Here is a 15,871-nt window from a genome sequence, read left to right on the forward strand (position 1 = left end):
AACTCAGCTCCTCGAAATGAAGGAAAGGGTTGTGGGCAGGTAGGGTTTGGAACAGGAATGCCAGCGAGTGAAAGGGGAGCCGATAAGAGCCCATGCTTAACTTAACCAGAGTCGCATTTCTATGCCTTGCTCCGCCTCACAAGGGGTGACATTGTTCGGATAAAAAGTATTGTTGTATTGACCTCTGATCAAAAGAGCCTTGCCTGGAATTCATGGCTGCACACCTGCAATGGGTGGGATCAGACTGACATGCAAACGATATTCTCCTCTGTTATGGCAATGGGAGCTAAAACAAGATTGAATGGGTAACAACCCACAGAACAAGCTATTGTATCTTGCATTCATTCATAGTAGAAGACTTCTTACACAGTTGGCATACCGTGACTATCATGGGGTTTCACCCTAAAATAGTAAGGTGTGGACGCGTTGCTCTCTGTGCCTAAAGAGGCAGCGTATGGCTGTGATGATTCCTGAGGAGGCAAAAGCACAAGGCTGAAGCTGCTGCTGGTAAACATGCTCATTGGAGATTTGCCTGGCTTTTCCGGGCTTACTGCCATTATGGACATGCCATTATACACATCTGGTTAAGCTGAATCTCACATTAATGTTTGCCGATTACGACAAACGTTCTCCCGATCATGTTCATCCCTCACTCTCGCGACTCTCAACTGTTTGTGTGCCCCAATTGGTTACTACCTCCTTGTCTCATAACACCACCCTCCTTCCTTTGTCTCTCCAGCCATCTTTTTTTAAGGGCAACACCCCCATAAATTCTGATTACCCCTTTTGCCCCCTGCTCACCTCATGCAATTTTCCAGTCACCAGCTCTGATTGAAGATGTTGACTTATTTGCCCAACACCCATCCCGAGCAACGGTCTCTTTGTCTCCCCAACCTATCCCCACCTTCCGTTGGTGTCACCGGCCAGTTCCCTCTTGCCTCTGCCTCTCCACTGTCTCCTCTTCCAAGTGCAGATCATAGCAGTGCAGCATGGAATATGTAACTCTCCTCTTCTTTCAGACTGCACCCTCATTGATGACTCTTTATACGGGCTGGAGGTTGCAAATTCTGTCTCATTAACCACACATTTTGTCCTTGTTCGGAAACTGTAATGCCATTTTGGCATTGGTTATCATGTGGACGGTATACATGCAGCATCCCGTAGAACAGGAATGAGGTCCCCCAAAGTGGATTGAAGCCCTTAATGCAAGTCATCTGAGCCTATGTTCAATCTCAATAGATGACTTGTAGCAGAGCTTTCCAGAATTATGCGGTTCATCCTATCCCTTCGGATCCGATGGGAATCCATTCAAGATGATAGGATCCTGAGTAGTGAGCAACTTGCCTGTTCCCTTGGGAATGAAACACCATTAAGAATCCTTTCCATCAGTCTTGCGGGGCCCTGCTGCTTCAATGGAATAAGTCAAGATGAAGGGGTGTTCATATAATGCCCTTCCACCAACCCTTCGAGCCGAAAAATCCCTCCTAGCATCCCGCAAGTCCATGTAAACGACGCTATTCGCATGATTAACACCACACTCACCCCTCGTGAGTGCTTTCTGCATTGCCTGTTAACCTGCTAAGTGTATTCGTAACCTATTGTCTAATATGCAAAAATGTAAAACTTGTTGTAGTCCTAACCCACTCGTACCCTCCCTGTAACTAAGTTCCCCTCAAGTAACAGCGCCACGATGCCCTTCGGCTGTTTGTGCGCTATAGAAATGTAAAAAATAAATGCAAATATATAAATATTCTAGAAGATCACAAACACCGCCCTTGCTTACTACTTTTAAATTGAAAATCACTGTTATTGATCAATTCAGCTATCTTTCATGCCGCGGTGTAGACGGCCGTGGAGTGTAAACATAAGGGCGATGGGTCTGCCTAACTTGAAGGATATACAGCAATCAGCAGATTTTTGATGCCACACTTCATTGTACTCCTTCTTTGAAGGTAGGAAGAAAGGTCCCCACAACTCCTTGATAACTGATTTGTGTATCTAAACCTGAAGAAGGCAGGGGCACTGCAAGAACCATCCTTGGCTGCCGAAACCAGTCGACTGTCTTGGTGATACATGTCGTTTCCTTTCATTTCTTTTTTGGAATTGATCCTGACTTATTGAGCTCATTTGATATACTGAGTAATTAACTATTCAAAAATAAAGAACACATCTACAACTGGTTTTGTTTAGTGAGATGTATGTGTTTATTTTCTGAATAGTGAATTGTAATTTTGTCTTTAGTTCAGTGTAAGGGGAACTATCAGTTATTCACAGGTTTCTTTCTAAAGTGAGACAGTTGAAACATTGACAATATATTTTGGTGAAATTTGTGGAAAATATAGAACTGTGTTAAATACCATGAAATATTTTTTTTTAATATTTGTTGTGTGGGGCTGACAGTCCATTGGCTACCGACATCTCTTCTGCTTGACTACATCATCTGAGTCCAGGCAATGTATAACTAGCAATTCAGACACTGACTTAGCTCCCCAGTCCAAGCAATATCTGAGGCAAGTGCAAAATCCTGGGATTAGAAGATGCTTCCTGATGTTCCATTGAATCGCTATCCCACTGAACAGATGATGGCTGGTGGAAGATCCCTAAAGTAGAGGACCTCTGGCAGCTCCTTCTCCTCACTCCATCGGCCACTCTCTGTCGCAACCCCTCCGCCACCTACAGAGCCCCTTGCCTGGTACAAAACCTTCTCCTCTACCCTTTATTTCCCAGGCACCCGCTTGTCCATCCTGTTCCATGCCCTGTTCCCGCTGCTTACCAGTCACGCCACCTTCTTTTTTCTTGCATCACTCACCAAGCACTGAAAACGCAGGGGAACTCCCACCCCCAGGCTGCCGTGCGCCCCCTGCTCGACGGATGTTGCTGAATGGATTGTTGTGGTTTTCTTTTTCCCCAACACTTATGGTCTCTGCACCTAGCATCCGACCAAAGGCTGGGGGCGAGGGGATCAGGGGGGGGGGGGTGTTATATCCTTAGTTAGAGGAGTATCAATGCAAAAACTGCTTGCTGAGAGCCCTGTGCCATGCTGGGTTTCTGGTCTTCTAAGCATTATTTCCATTGGCTCTGACCACAAATGCTTAATATTTGGCGTCTGGCACTGAGTTGTTTGCAATGGAAAAGAGAACATCCCAATGTTCCAACATAGTATTAGGTACCCCGTTCTTGGACTGGCTTTGGCGTTAATGGCCCAGCAGCCAAAGCCTTCAGCGAGGGCTCAGGGCCGTTAATGCCATAGCCAGCCCCAGAACAGGGTGCTTAACGCTATTAGAAACCCGGGCTTACATTTTGGGTGTTAATAATTTTATTTTGGGGGAAAGAGGCAGCCATTTATTTTAAGGGGAAACATCCTTGCTCAATTCCCGAATGCCGATTCTCCATAGAAAAAATGTCAAACCAATATGGCGGCCTGGGAAATAGCAATTGATGTTGTCTCTCCACTATTTTCAGGACCAGAAAGCAAGCAATGTGGCCAGGGCATGGCAAGGGTACAAGCAGTAAAGTTGGCGTCATGTGTGGGACAGGTGTGGGACTCTGGTGTGGTGGATGGGTCTTCAGTGAACGGCGGCAGTGGGATGGGCTGTGTGGGTATGCAGGCCAAGGCATCAACTGGAATAAACAAGATACAAAGGCACTGTGGGAAAGGCACAGTTAACTGAAATAGAATGCAGGCTTGCTTTGCAGGAGTACACCTGTGTACTATGGCTCCTGATTGGCCAGCACCTTTCCCCAATTTCTAATCTACTATAAAGTCAAAGGAGCACTTTTAAAAAGTGCATTGAATACAACAAAAATATATCTAAGCATTGTTGAATAAGCACGCTTCTTAAGCCTGTGACCTACCTCAATGAGTATACTTTCAAGTGTCGTTGTGATATGGTAAGATATTCCCCTTAATTTAACGAGACGGTGCTTCCCGGTCCCCACATTCTGCGTTCTCTGTCACAGTCCCTTTGGTGCTTCTAGGAAGCCAGTCTTTAGCCGTTGTCTCTTATTAGTATGCTGCTCCCCGACTGCTTTCTTCAGGGTGATTAATACTTAATGTGTTTGGTCTTAAAACCTGTCAAGTCTTTGGCACCTAGCAGGCAAGTTGCTCTGACAGAAGAGCAAACATTTGTATTAGGAATCTATAGTCGTCTGAAGTTATGATTAATAACTCGCGCTTGGCCGTCCCAGCAGAATTTGTTTTCTAATTTATCTTGTAGCAATGCCTACCAAAGTGATGTTTCTCTAATTGACAGGGTTTGTCGCCTTTCGCTTCTGGGAGTTGGCTGGCAAATTAAGAAAGAAATTCATGAAAACAGTCCCTTAGATGCTCTGTGCATGCAGATCGCATCGGAGGCTCTGCGGCCCGCAACGCGCCACCGTATGCGACCAATATTGAACCCATGTCTGTAGATATGTGGGGCAGAATACACTGTTTTAGGGGAGCACATTTTTGAGTCTTAATATGTGGTTCCCACTGCAGCAAAATACCCCGGAGAAGATGTCAAAGTAACTATTTTTTCTTGTAGCGCTGTTGGTTTTGTTTAGTTGCCAAGGCATGCACAGCAGAACATCTATTGATTTAAATAAAACAACATGTTCTATTTGCAGGAAGAGGAACACGGACATTTGTATAGATGAAGCATCTCGCGCTGTGCACTTCCCTCTAACCAACAACTTCATAAGAGTACAGACATTGCCTCTGAAAGATCCACAAGTTACTGTGTGTGCTAGGGCCATCTAGTGCGCCTCTTGGGTACTGCGCATAGATACATATGTTTACTTTTTATGAACGGAAAGCAGATGGTCTTATGTTATAGAAAACTGAGTTGCATTATTTGTTTTTTCATGCATTAAACGTTTTTTGCGCTACCTCACCAAACCGGATAACCAGCCGCTGTATAAAAAGTCAAAGCAATTTCATAAAGTAGAGAAAAGATACGGACTCAATATAAAAAAACATCAGAAACCTTACAGAATAGGAACACTTATAGTAATAAAAAAGAGACAGTAAAATAACAACCATTTCACTGAATAAAAATCACTAAAGAAAATAAATAACATCCTAAAAAGCAAATGTTCAGAAATCCATATGTATAGAAGGCTAAGGAAGTCTGTGGCAAATGGTTGCAAGTGCACTCCTCCGCCACTAGATGGCAGTGCAGTTGAAGGAACACAGAGAGGCCACACTGAATGGATGACAGGGGCTGACAAAGATATCCCAGCACATAAAGGATATTGTTGGGTGGACGATGCAGAAAGCTTTGCTGGTGCACGCAGGCTAACAGATGACAATGCAGTCTGGCAGAGAGCTGGCACGGGATTGCCTAGATTGGTGTATGTTATGCCGTAAACAGCTGGTATATATTAAAAGTACGGCTGGGTGGCCCTTAACGTGCTTGATTCAACAAATACTGGTTCAACTGTATGAAGAAAAGGTTTGGATCGGCTTGAGACAATCGACCTGAGTCTGTAATTCGGCCTCAATTAGTTTAACCCAATTCGATCTCTAGTGATCTATGGCTTGAATTTGAGTAACACACGGCAACACATCCTTGTGGAGTTTAAGAAAAGATGGGGCAGATTCTCAAAAGTGTTTGTTCCAAGGGATGGGTTGCGCTTGCGTGTATCATCACTGGAGTCCAGAAAAATGTGCGCCCTATTCTCAAAGGGCATTTGAAGCTGCTCATCTCTCTGACCGCATCGCTCCAGCCCTAAAATCTCTCCACCGGTGGCTGCAAGGATCAAATTCAAGAGCCTCTTCATTATCCACAAGGCTTTCTGGGGCTTCGGACGCCTCTCCATCCAACTCCCTCCCCCCAAAGCCCTCCCAGCTACAACCCTTAGGTCCTCAGCTCCAATTCTCTGCAGATCAGACGTTTTTTCCAAGCAGAGAGTGGAGGGTAGATTTATCTGTTCGGCAGGTGCCTCCCTCTAGAATGCCCCTCTCAGACTTGAGCAGACCTCCTTAAATTCCAGAAGCTTCTCAAGACCCCACTCTTCTCTACTTCTTTCCCTCTCAACCTCCCTTGCTAATGCCCACATCTACCACTGCGACTGGTGGTCTGGTCCCTTATGAGTCTTACAGGGCACCAAGCCCTACTTGACCAGTCTATACCAGCAACCCCCAAACCAGCACTGCCCTTCCGGACCCCCTTCCCTGACTAGCCTGGTGGTTTGGGCATCCCTCCCAAGTCTGGTCCACCCCAGCCTCGCACCTAGACAGTTGTCCACCCCCAGCATCCCCTGGCACTTGCCACCCCAGGCTCCCCCAGCACTTGCCTAGCCCCTGAGCCTCTTCTTCCTTCTTCCCCTCCCCCTTTCATTGTTATGCCCCCTCCCCTGATCATCATCTATCTCCCCCACCTCCACCACTCCCCTCCGCCTGCGCTTCTTGTTCCTGCACGTGCACGATCTGAATGTCACTAAGCCTAGTAGGAATGTTATTGTTGTTTATCTCCCCTGTCCTCCCCCTTTTTTTGTCTTGTGGTGCCTGGAATCACCATTTTGCTGTATAGTGCCCATTATAAATATTGAATAAATAGAATTGCACATGCACACATTAGGTGGCCTTTTTCACCCCCTTTGCACATTTGCACCAGCAAGTGGGTGTTTCTGCACATTTCAAATCACACCCCAAATTCACAAATGGAATGCTCTATGAAATGCACAGAAAATGTTAAATACCCCTGAATAGGCACAACGGGATGTACAGTATAGGAGAGGGTCATTGCCAACCCTGTCATGCATTTTCTTTTAAATGGAACAGCAGCAGTATGAACTACTGCCATCCCACTTGCATTTCTATCTCTCAAACAGGGATAGAAATGTTATTTTTTCTTTCTTTGAATTATTTGACTAAACCCACCCCCAAATATTTTTGGGGCAAAATCCGTTGTAAACAATTCCATGAATTCCTCTTCGACTAAATCGTCAGTGGCCAAAATTCCCTATCCCCACCACCCCAAGAAGTGGTGGTAATAAAATTAATGCTACTCTTTTACTGCACCTGTGACCTTGTGATGAGGCCCCTCGTCTGTTATATATATTGCATTAGGCAGTGGCTGAAGAACAATTGTCCTGCTGTACATTTCCAATTAGTTTCTATTTCGTAGCACAGGTCTGGGAGTCATTTTATATCAATTTCTACACAAAGAACATCATATGATCTTGTGTTCTACCCAGAAGTGATTTCCTACTCCATGGGACAATGCAGTTAATCTGAATCAATTCAACTGAGCTTAAATCCTGTGTTGCTTAGAATCGGCAGCATTCTGCCAGGGTATTTGAAAGTTCTATGAATGCCTGAAGCTAAGATCTTAATCATGGGAGGGAAGTATTTGCACCTGTGAGGCATAACACAGCTGATTTGAGAGGCAAACTGTAGAATGGCATCATAATGTGTGGCCACGCACCATGAGGTTAGTGGGCATTGTGTTTACCAGATCTGCTTTGAGAGCATGAACTTGTGAACATTTAGGGGATGGACATTAGATAGCAAGAGTGGGACCATTTACATTGTTAATTAGAGATCAGCAAAATATTTCTAGCACCAGAAGACTTAAGACAGAAATAAATATTCATAGTTTGAAATGTTAAAAGTTAAATGAAATGTGAACAAAAAAGCGAATAATCACTTCTTCTATCATGTCCTTGTTACATGTTTGCGCATTAAGGTGGCAGGATTGGCTCATAAATTCGTGGCCTTGAATCAGACTAATATCAGAATATAATGGATCTTGTGTGCATTTGGATGTTTTTGATCCAACCTTTGTAGGAATATGCTTTTAAATTATTGGGTTTTTGTTTCATGCTCAACACTGACAGTGTTTATTTTTGAGGAGCAAGCAGTAGGATACGCAACTATGTCCAGTTTGCATTCATATGCAAATTAACAAGGGGGGTCCTGGGAGTCCCTCTGCCAGACATTAGTCCTCATTACGAGAGACTTACCCAGAGTCTTTAGCTCACTATCTTTCACAGAGAAGAAATATCCCAAACATATCAGTCTTTGTCCAGCAATGGGGCAGTCCAGCACCAAAATGCTAGGCAATTCTCCTCTGAACAAGAGTACCAACAGAAACCCCAGACACGTGTTTCGGTCTGGTTGGACCTCATCAGTAGGGTGGATCTGTGCCTCTCTAAGAATAGTGAGCAAGGGGTCCACGTCTCGATTCCCCTAGTAACTTAGGGTGAGACCCAAAGTTACTTAAATATGCAAATTAACAAGGGGGTCCTGGGAGTCCCTCTGCCAGAAATTAGTCCTGGTTACGAGAGACTTACCCAGAGTCTTTAACTCACTATCTTTCACAGAGGAGAAATATCCAAAACATATCAGTCTTTGTCCTGCCCTGGGCCAGTCCAGCACCAAAATACTAGGCAATTCTCCTTTAAACAAGAGTACCAACAGCATCCCCAGACACGTGTTTCGGTCTGGTTGGACCTCATCAGTAGGGTGGAGCTGTGCCTCTCTAAGAATAGTGAGCAACAGGAATGAGATTGTAACGCAAAAAGGCTTCTCTATGAGCCATAACAGGCAGCAAATGTGATCCGCTGCATTGTCACAGGTGTAGGTGGCGTCACAGATTAGGGAGAATATGCCATGATCTTCTTAAGTGTAGTGCAAAGGGGCCAGGTGAAGAAAAGGGAAATTGCATAATGCACAGTATTCTATTCACAGACAGGTAGACCTGGGGGCACTATATTGGACAATGCATTCTCACTCTTCTCAATTTACTTGTTATTTGCATATTTCAAGTAACTTTGGGTCTCACCCTCAGTTACTAGGGGAATCCAGACGTGGACCCCTTGCTCGACTGCCCGAAGGCAGGACAAAGACTGATATGTTTAGGATATTTCTCCTCTGTGAAAGATAGTGAGCTAAAGACTCTGGGTAAGGCTCTTGTAACCAGGACTCGTGTCTGGCAGAGAGTCTCCCAGGACCCCCCTTGTTATTTGCATATTTCAAGTAACTTTGGGTCTCACCCTCAGTTATTAGGGGAATCCAGACATGGACCCCTTGCTCACTATTCTTAGAGAGGCACGGAAAGAGTTGATGGTGGAAAAGAGATAGATGTTCACAAGAACACCTTCTTCACATCCACGAAGATCCACACCCCAAATTCACCTATCCCAGGATCCTTCCTGACAACCACCCTTCATAGCCCATCCCTTCTCCCGCTACACTGCCTCTGGCCACTGTATTTTAATGGCTGAAAGACAAGAAGTGGAATTAATTTCAGGCGTAAAAGAAGAGAAAGAAAGAGAAAAAGTTGCGTATCATCAGCATAGAAGTGAGGAGAGATGCTAAAGGAAGAAATCACAGGAGCAAGTAGAGAGGTATAGAGTGAAAAAAGAAACAGACCCAGGACTGAGCCTTGGGGAACGCCGTGCTCAGGAGGGAAAGGTGAAGAAACCTTTCCGCCCCACGAAACAGAAAAAGTTCTATTAGAAAGATAGGAAGAGAACCACAAAAGAACTGAACCCCTAAAGCCAAAAGAGAAAAGAGACTCTAAGAGCAGAGAGTGGTCCACAGTGTCAAAAGCAGCAGATAGATCAAGACTAATAAGAAAGGAAGAGTGTTTACTGTGACGAGCTGATAGAAGAGAGTTGAATACACACATTAAGGCAGTCTCAGTGGAGTGACGAGGGCGAAAGCCAGATTGAAAACGTGGTAGACGAGATAGATCATTAACAAAGGTGACATCTGAGAATAGACGAGGCGCTTCAGAAGCTTAGATAGGTAAGGTAGAAGAGATATAGGGCAGAAATAAATTAGAGATAACAAGAGGATTAGCTGAAGGTTTTTTTAGAATAGGAATAGTTGTAGCATGTTTAAAAGTTGCTGGAAAAGTAGATGTAGAAAGGCAGATGTTAAAGAAGGAGACAAGAAATGGTACAAAAGATGGATAGATTATAGGAATAAGAGCAGAAGGAATAGGATCAGAAGGGGCTGATGTAGGATGGACTTTGGCCAACAGCAGTGTTACGTCTGAATTGGATACGGGCGCAAAGTCTGAAAGAAAGGTTGGAGTTTAGGTGGAGGAGAAAATAGAATATTAGAAGCAGGAGAGTTAACAATATCTTGATGTAGAGAATGAACTTTAGAAGAAAAGAAATAATCGAAGTCAGAAGCAGAGAGAGTAGAGTTAATAGAGGGATCAGGAAGAGGAGGGGAAAGAAGGCAGGTTAAGGTTTGGAATAGACGTCTCGGATAAGGCGATTGAGTAAGAAGAAGATCCGAAAAATAAGTACGTTTAGAAGAGTTTAAACAGTTGTCATAAAGAGTGTGATAGGCAAAGTAAGCAGAGTGATTAGATGGAGAACGAAATTTGAGGCAATGTTGTTCCAAGTGACGTAGAAATCACTGCATGGAACAGAGATGGGACAAGAGCCAAGGTTGAGCAGGTTTGCGGGAGGGCTGAAAAGCAGAAAGAGGATGTAGTTGATCAAGACCTGACAGAAGGGCAGAAGAGAAAGTGGAAAAAGCCTCATCAGCGGAAAGTGAGCTGAAGTGTTTGAGAGAGTGGAGGATATTAGTGCAAGTGTCAGAATGAAGGGAAGAATTGAAGTTGCCTAAGACACGTCGGTAGAATGTTTTAGGCAAAAGAGGAGCAGAGAAAGAAGAAGAAACAGAAGGAAGTAGTGATACAGAAAGAAGCAAGTGAGCAGATAAATAGACTGGTAAGGCAGTTACAGAAGCAGCAGTAAAAGAAGAAAGAAACATTAAATCAAGAGAAGAGCCAGAGTTGTGAGTAGAAGGAATGGGAAGTGGAACTATGAAATGAGAGTCAAGTATAGAAATAAAGGGAGAAGTAGAGTGAGTGGAAGAAAGATGAAGATTAAAGTCACCTAGCAAAACCAACATAGTTGAGTTAGGAAGAATATGGCAGAGAAGGTGATCGATATCATCACAAAATGATCCAAGAGGACCGGGCGGCAATACATGGCAAGAAAAGAAACAGCATGAGGAGAAGTAAAGAGCTTATAGATATATTCAAAAAAAGAGTACTGAGGTGTGCCAACAGGAGAAGGAATAGAGGACTAGGAGGTACGATAGAGGATACCAATGCCGCCTCCGTGGCCAGTGGTACAAGGGACATGGGGAAAAAGAAGATAGAGAAGTAGTAAGAGAAGCTGCAACTGTAGAATTATGTGGTAAAATCCATGTTTCGGGAATACAAAAGAAATGAAAACAAAATCATAAGAAAATGTCCAAAACTGCAGATGACTTATTGCATAGATTGGAGCCGGGTTGAGAATTTGGGCACCTCAGATGTCTGCTTTTTCAAACCCTTTGTGGGCATCCCTTCACATGTCTTCTCTGAAGTTGATGGGAAGGACTTGCATGTCCCTTCCCGTCATTAAAAACAATGTTGGGGATTTGTCATTTTGGCATGCACCGTTTGGGTGGAGGTCCTCATTCAAGTAATTTTCATGAGGCATGTGACCTCGTTAATCAGTTCATATTTTGTGCCTGCAGTTTTCATGGGGGTGCCAGATGCTGTAAATATTGCTTGGAGGATCATCCGCAAATACCTTCTATTTTTAATTACCCTCCTACCCCCGCCTGACTCCACAATGTTAAACACGACCCTTAAGTTTAGCTGAAAGGAGGAAAAGGATAGGACATCTTCTGCTTCACTGGCCGGGCCAATTAGGAAAGTTTTGTTCCCCAAGCCAAGGAAGCTTTATAAGCAAAAACAAAAGAATATACCTTCTTATGACATCTCTTGGAATTGCAGTTGATTGTGACTCTGTTATCATGGCTATTGCAAACAGATTTTACCGAGTATTTCTGTCTTAAGTCTTCTGGTGCCAGAAATATTTCACTGATCTCTAATTAACAATGTAAATGGTCCCACTCTTGCTATCTAATGTCCATCCCCTTAATTTTCACAAGTTCATGTTCTCAAAGCAGATCTGGTAAACACAATGCCCACTATGTTCATGTTCTGTGGCTGCGCATTATGATGGATGTCATTCTGCAGTTTGACCCTGAAATCGGCTGTGTTATGCCTCACTGGTGAAAATGCTTCCCTCCCATGATTAAGATCTTAGCTTCAGGCATTCATAGAACTATCCAATAACCCGGCAGAATACTGCCGAAAGAATGTGAGTGTCACAGGATTTTAAGGAACACAGGATTTTAAGGAACACAGGATTTAAGCCCAGCTTAATTGATTCAGATTAACTACATTATCCCATGGTTATTATTATAATTATGGTTATTATTGTATTTATTGAGCACGGCCCTAGCTCTGAGAAGCAATGCAGCGCTTTACAGAGGTAACAACACAAGAGATATACAGCGAGGGTAGGATACAGAGATGGTAGGATACAGAGGGGTGACAGCTGCACAGGGTGACGGGGAGCAGAGGGGCTGATGGCACCTAGCGCATCAGGTTGCGCAAGGGCCGGTGTCATGGCCTCGCTGTTGAGGAGGAGAGCCTCCTTGAAGAGAGGGGTCTTGAGTTCTTTTCAGAATTGTGGGAGTGTGCAGGCGAGTCTGATGCCGACGGGGAGGAGGTTCCATAGTCTTGAGGTGTAGGCAGAGAAGGCTTGTTTTCTGGTCCTTTCCTTTTTGCAGTGGTGGACTTCAAGTCTGCACATATCCTGGCTTCTGGTGGTGTGCTGTCCACCGGAGATTCCATGAAGTAGGAAATCGCTTCTGGGAAAAACATACGATCCGATGACGTGTTCTGTCTAGAAATTGATATAAACAGCCTCCCAGACCCGTGCAACAAAATAAAAACTCATTGCCAATGTACAGCAGCACAACTGTTCTTCTGCCGCTGCCTAACGCAATAGATATAACAGACGTGGGGCCTCATTACAAGGTCACAGGTGCAGTAAAAGAGTAGCATTCATTTTATTACCACCACTTCTTTTGGTTGTAACCACCATTTTTACTGCACCACTGGCTTATGATGTTGGCCTTGAAGTGGGAGATGTACCCCCAGCAACAATCAGCTGCATCGCCATGGCGGAACTATTGCGCACATTAATTCTTTCGAAATCTCGTTGGTGTCTTATGGACTCCAGGAATCGGGATTTTTCGCCACCTTCCCACCACTTCTAATCCTGTGGTAGTTTCACCAGGACTGAGTGGTCATACCAGTGACCGATTTCGGCAATACTTCAGTGGATATTATGCAAAATTACCGCCAAACTTGTAATGAGGCCCAAGGTCTTTAAACAGTCATTATATGATCAAAATAGATATGCTGAAATTATAAGCAGAGTTCAATGCACCACCTGAACGTGAGTTTTCATGAGACAGTTTAGCAGCTCTGACAATAATACATGTCAAAAGGAACATTAAGATAACATTCAATATGAATGTTCCTCTTTATGGGTGGTTTTCCAGCCCTCCCTTTCATTGCCAACGTCAGGAGGTCAGAGGAAAAGGTGGAACAGGCAGACATGTTCAGCCCAGCGGCCCTTTTTACAGGTCAGATATTATGAACGGACAATGTTGCCTCATAGCCCAATGTAGCCAGCTAAACGCATCTTTAAAGACAAGACACAGAGACCTACTTGAATTTGTTTAATGGTCAGTATGGACTTACACAGGGACTATAGGGATATTAGCATCTACTTACGACATTCAGATGTTTTTTTAAAGCTATTTATTTATTTATTTATTTGTTAATGTGATATAGTTTTATAAATAAAAACTTGACACATGATTTCATAAAATTAACCAATTACATAATACAATAAATACCTTCATCCTATACAATTATCAAATTACACATTTCATCTTCATCTATTCTTTCGCATAATTTCATCAGATAACTCAGTTCACTTTTCATACTATTAGATACAATATAAAAGTGTTCACTACCTTTAATTTCACATAAACCTGTGTTATATAAAATCATAGATAGAAAAAAAGTAAAAAAAATGTTTTTAACTGTAAAAAGAAAATATAATTTATCAGTCCATCCATTAATCCATTAATCATTAATCAGTCACTCCCTTAATTGTTCTTGTATACTGGCTATCCACCAAAGCCATATAGTGTCCATCCCTATAAGCAAGGGTTACTGAGCATCAATCACCAATCACCAGTAGTTCTTTAGCAGACTTTGAGTGGGGGAATAACTATTCTTCGAGTTTTCCCTTAACCATATGCCACACTCTGCATAGAGCCAGATGTAGACTTGCATTCAAGGTATTAATACACATATACCAAAGATCTTTCGACTTTATGTGGTCTAAATTATGGACATAACTACTGTAGTGTTTTATATAAATTAGACTCAGTCTGGGACATAACATAAGGACGTGTCTCGCTGTTTCGGGTGAGGTTTCATTCTTACACATCCTACAAAATTGCTCTTGTTTGGGAATGGCCCGTTCATGTCCTATCACAGTTAACACAGGTAGATGGTTAATACGCAAGAGTAATATAACGCGTCTTAAATTATCCGAAGGGCATAGGTTCAGATATCCTTGTGCCCTTCTATAGGTGTAAAGTAAATGGGATATAAACCCATAACTGTGTAGGCTTTCCAGATGTTTAAAGTTGTTTTGCCAGTCCCAAATATTTAATCGTTCCCCCATTTGGGCTTTCAAGTATTCAAAGTTATCACCCCAGTTGGGTGTCCACTCGATCATCTCAAATAGAGTGGTCATTTCTCTCACAAGCTTAATCTGTTTGTTCCCAGTTATGTCCTCTTTACCATCATCAAAAGTTGATTGGTACTGTTCATATGCATCTTAATGAAAAGGTCAGCTCTTTCCTTTAAGACCAGTGCTTTTAGCGAGAGTAGGCCTAATTCTAATCCCAGTATCGCCATCGGTACTCCCTGTGGTAAACCTAAAAGCTTGCGCCAGAACTTACCTTCCAATATTTGGAGCCAATCAAGGTTAAGATCGACCAAGGCTTCCAGTCCATATATCACCATACGAACCCAACATTGGATGTAGAGTTGGCGAGCCGCCCAGATAGAATAACCACTCTGATTGCGAGAAAACTTACAAATCAGAGCGGTTAGTTGGGCCGCTTTTATTTTACGATTTTGCACACAAGATTGAAAATTCCCACTAGAGTCAAATTCCACTCCCAGATATTTGTAACACTGTGTATATTGAATTTCCATTCCTCTCAGCGTCATTCTCGGGCGGCTCACCTTACCATGACTATACAGCATCAATTCTGTTTTCGTATAGCTAATAGTGAGTTCATTCACTTTTGCATATTCCCAGAGCCTCTCAGCCGAGCGCAGGATTCCACTAAACGTGTGGTCAAAAATTACCACATCATCCGCATAGGCCATAACTAAACAATGTTGGGTGCCAACTTTCGGGGGACAATTACGTACCGTGCGTAAATATTCAGGGATATAAGAGACAAACAAATTATACAGTGTGGGAGCAGTTACGCATCCCTGCTTCACCCCTCTGATTTGTTTAATTGCCCTGGTGATCGATACACCTCCATCAAGCCTCAGCTGAACAGAAGTATTCTGGTGCACGAGTTGTAGGTAATGGAGCAATCCTTCAGGGCATGCCATTCCCCTCAGCTTCATCCACAATTTTTCTCTACTAACTGTGTCGAAAGCCGCCTTAAAATCAATATATAAGGGATACAAAGGAGGGTTATTAGCTGACAGGGCTTTATCTCTGAGACTATTCATAATTAATAAATTATGCGTAGTCGAGTATCCCGTTCTAAATCCACTTTGAAAGCGGTCCAGGATACCTGAATTTTCTGCCCAAGTCTGCAATCTCTGTAAGAGTAAAGATGCAAAAAATTTACCTGAACAATCTAGCATTGAGAGCAGACGGTAGTTTCCTGGATCGGATCTATTTCCTTTTTTAAATACGGGTACTAGAATTGCTTTTTGCCATGTCTCTGGTATTC

The sequence above is a fragment of the Ambystoma mexicanum genome, chromosome 14 (genome assembly GCF_040938575.1).
Source record: "Ambystoma mexicanum isolate Mex_15411 chromosome 14, UKY_AmexF1_1, whole genome shotgun sequence".
NCBI lineage: Eukaryota > Metazoa > Chordata > Amphibia > Caudata > Ambystomatidae > Ambystoma > Ambystoma mexicanum.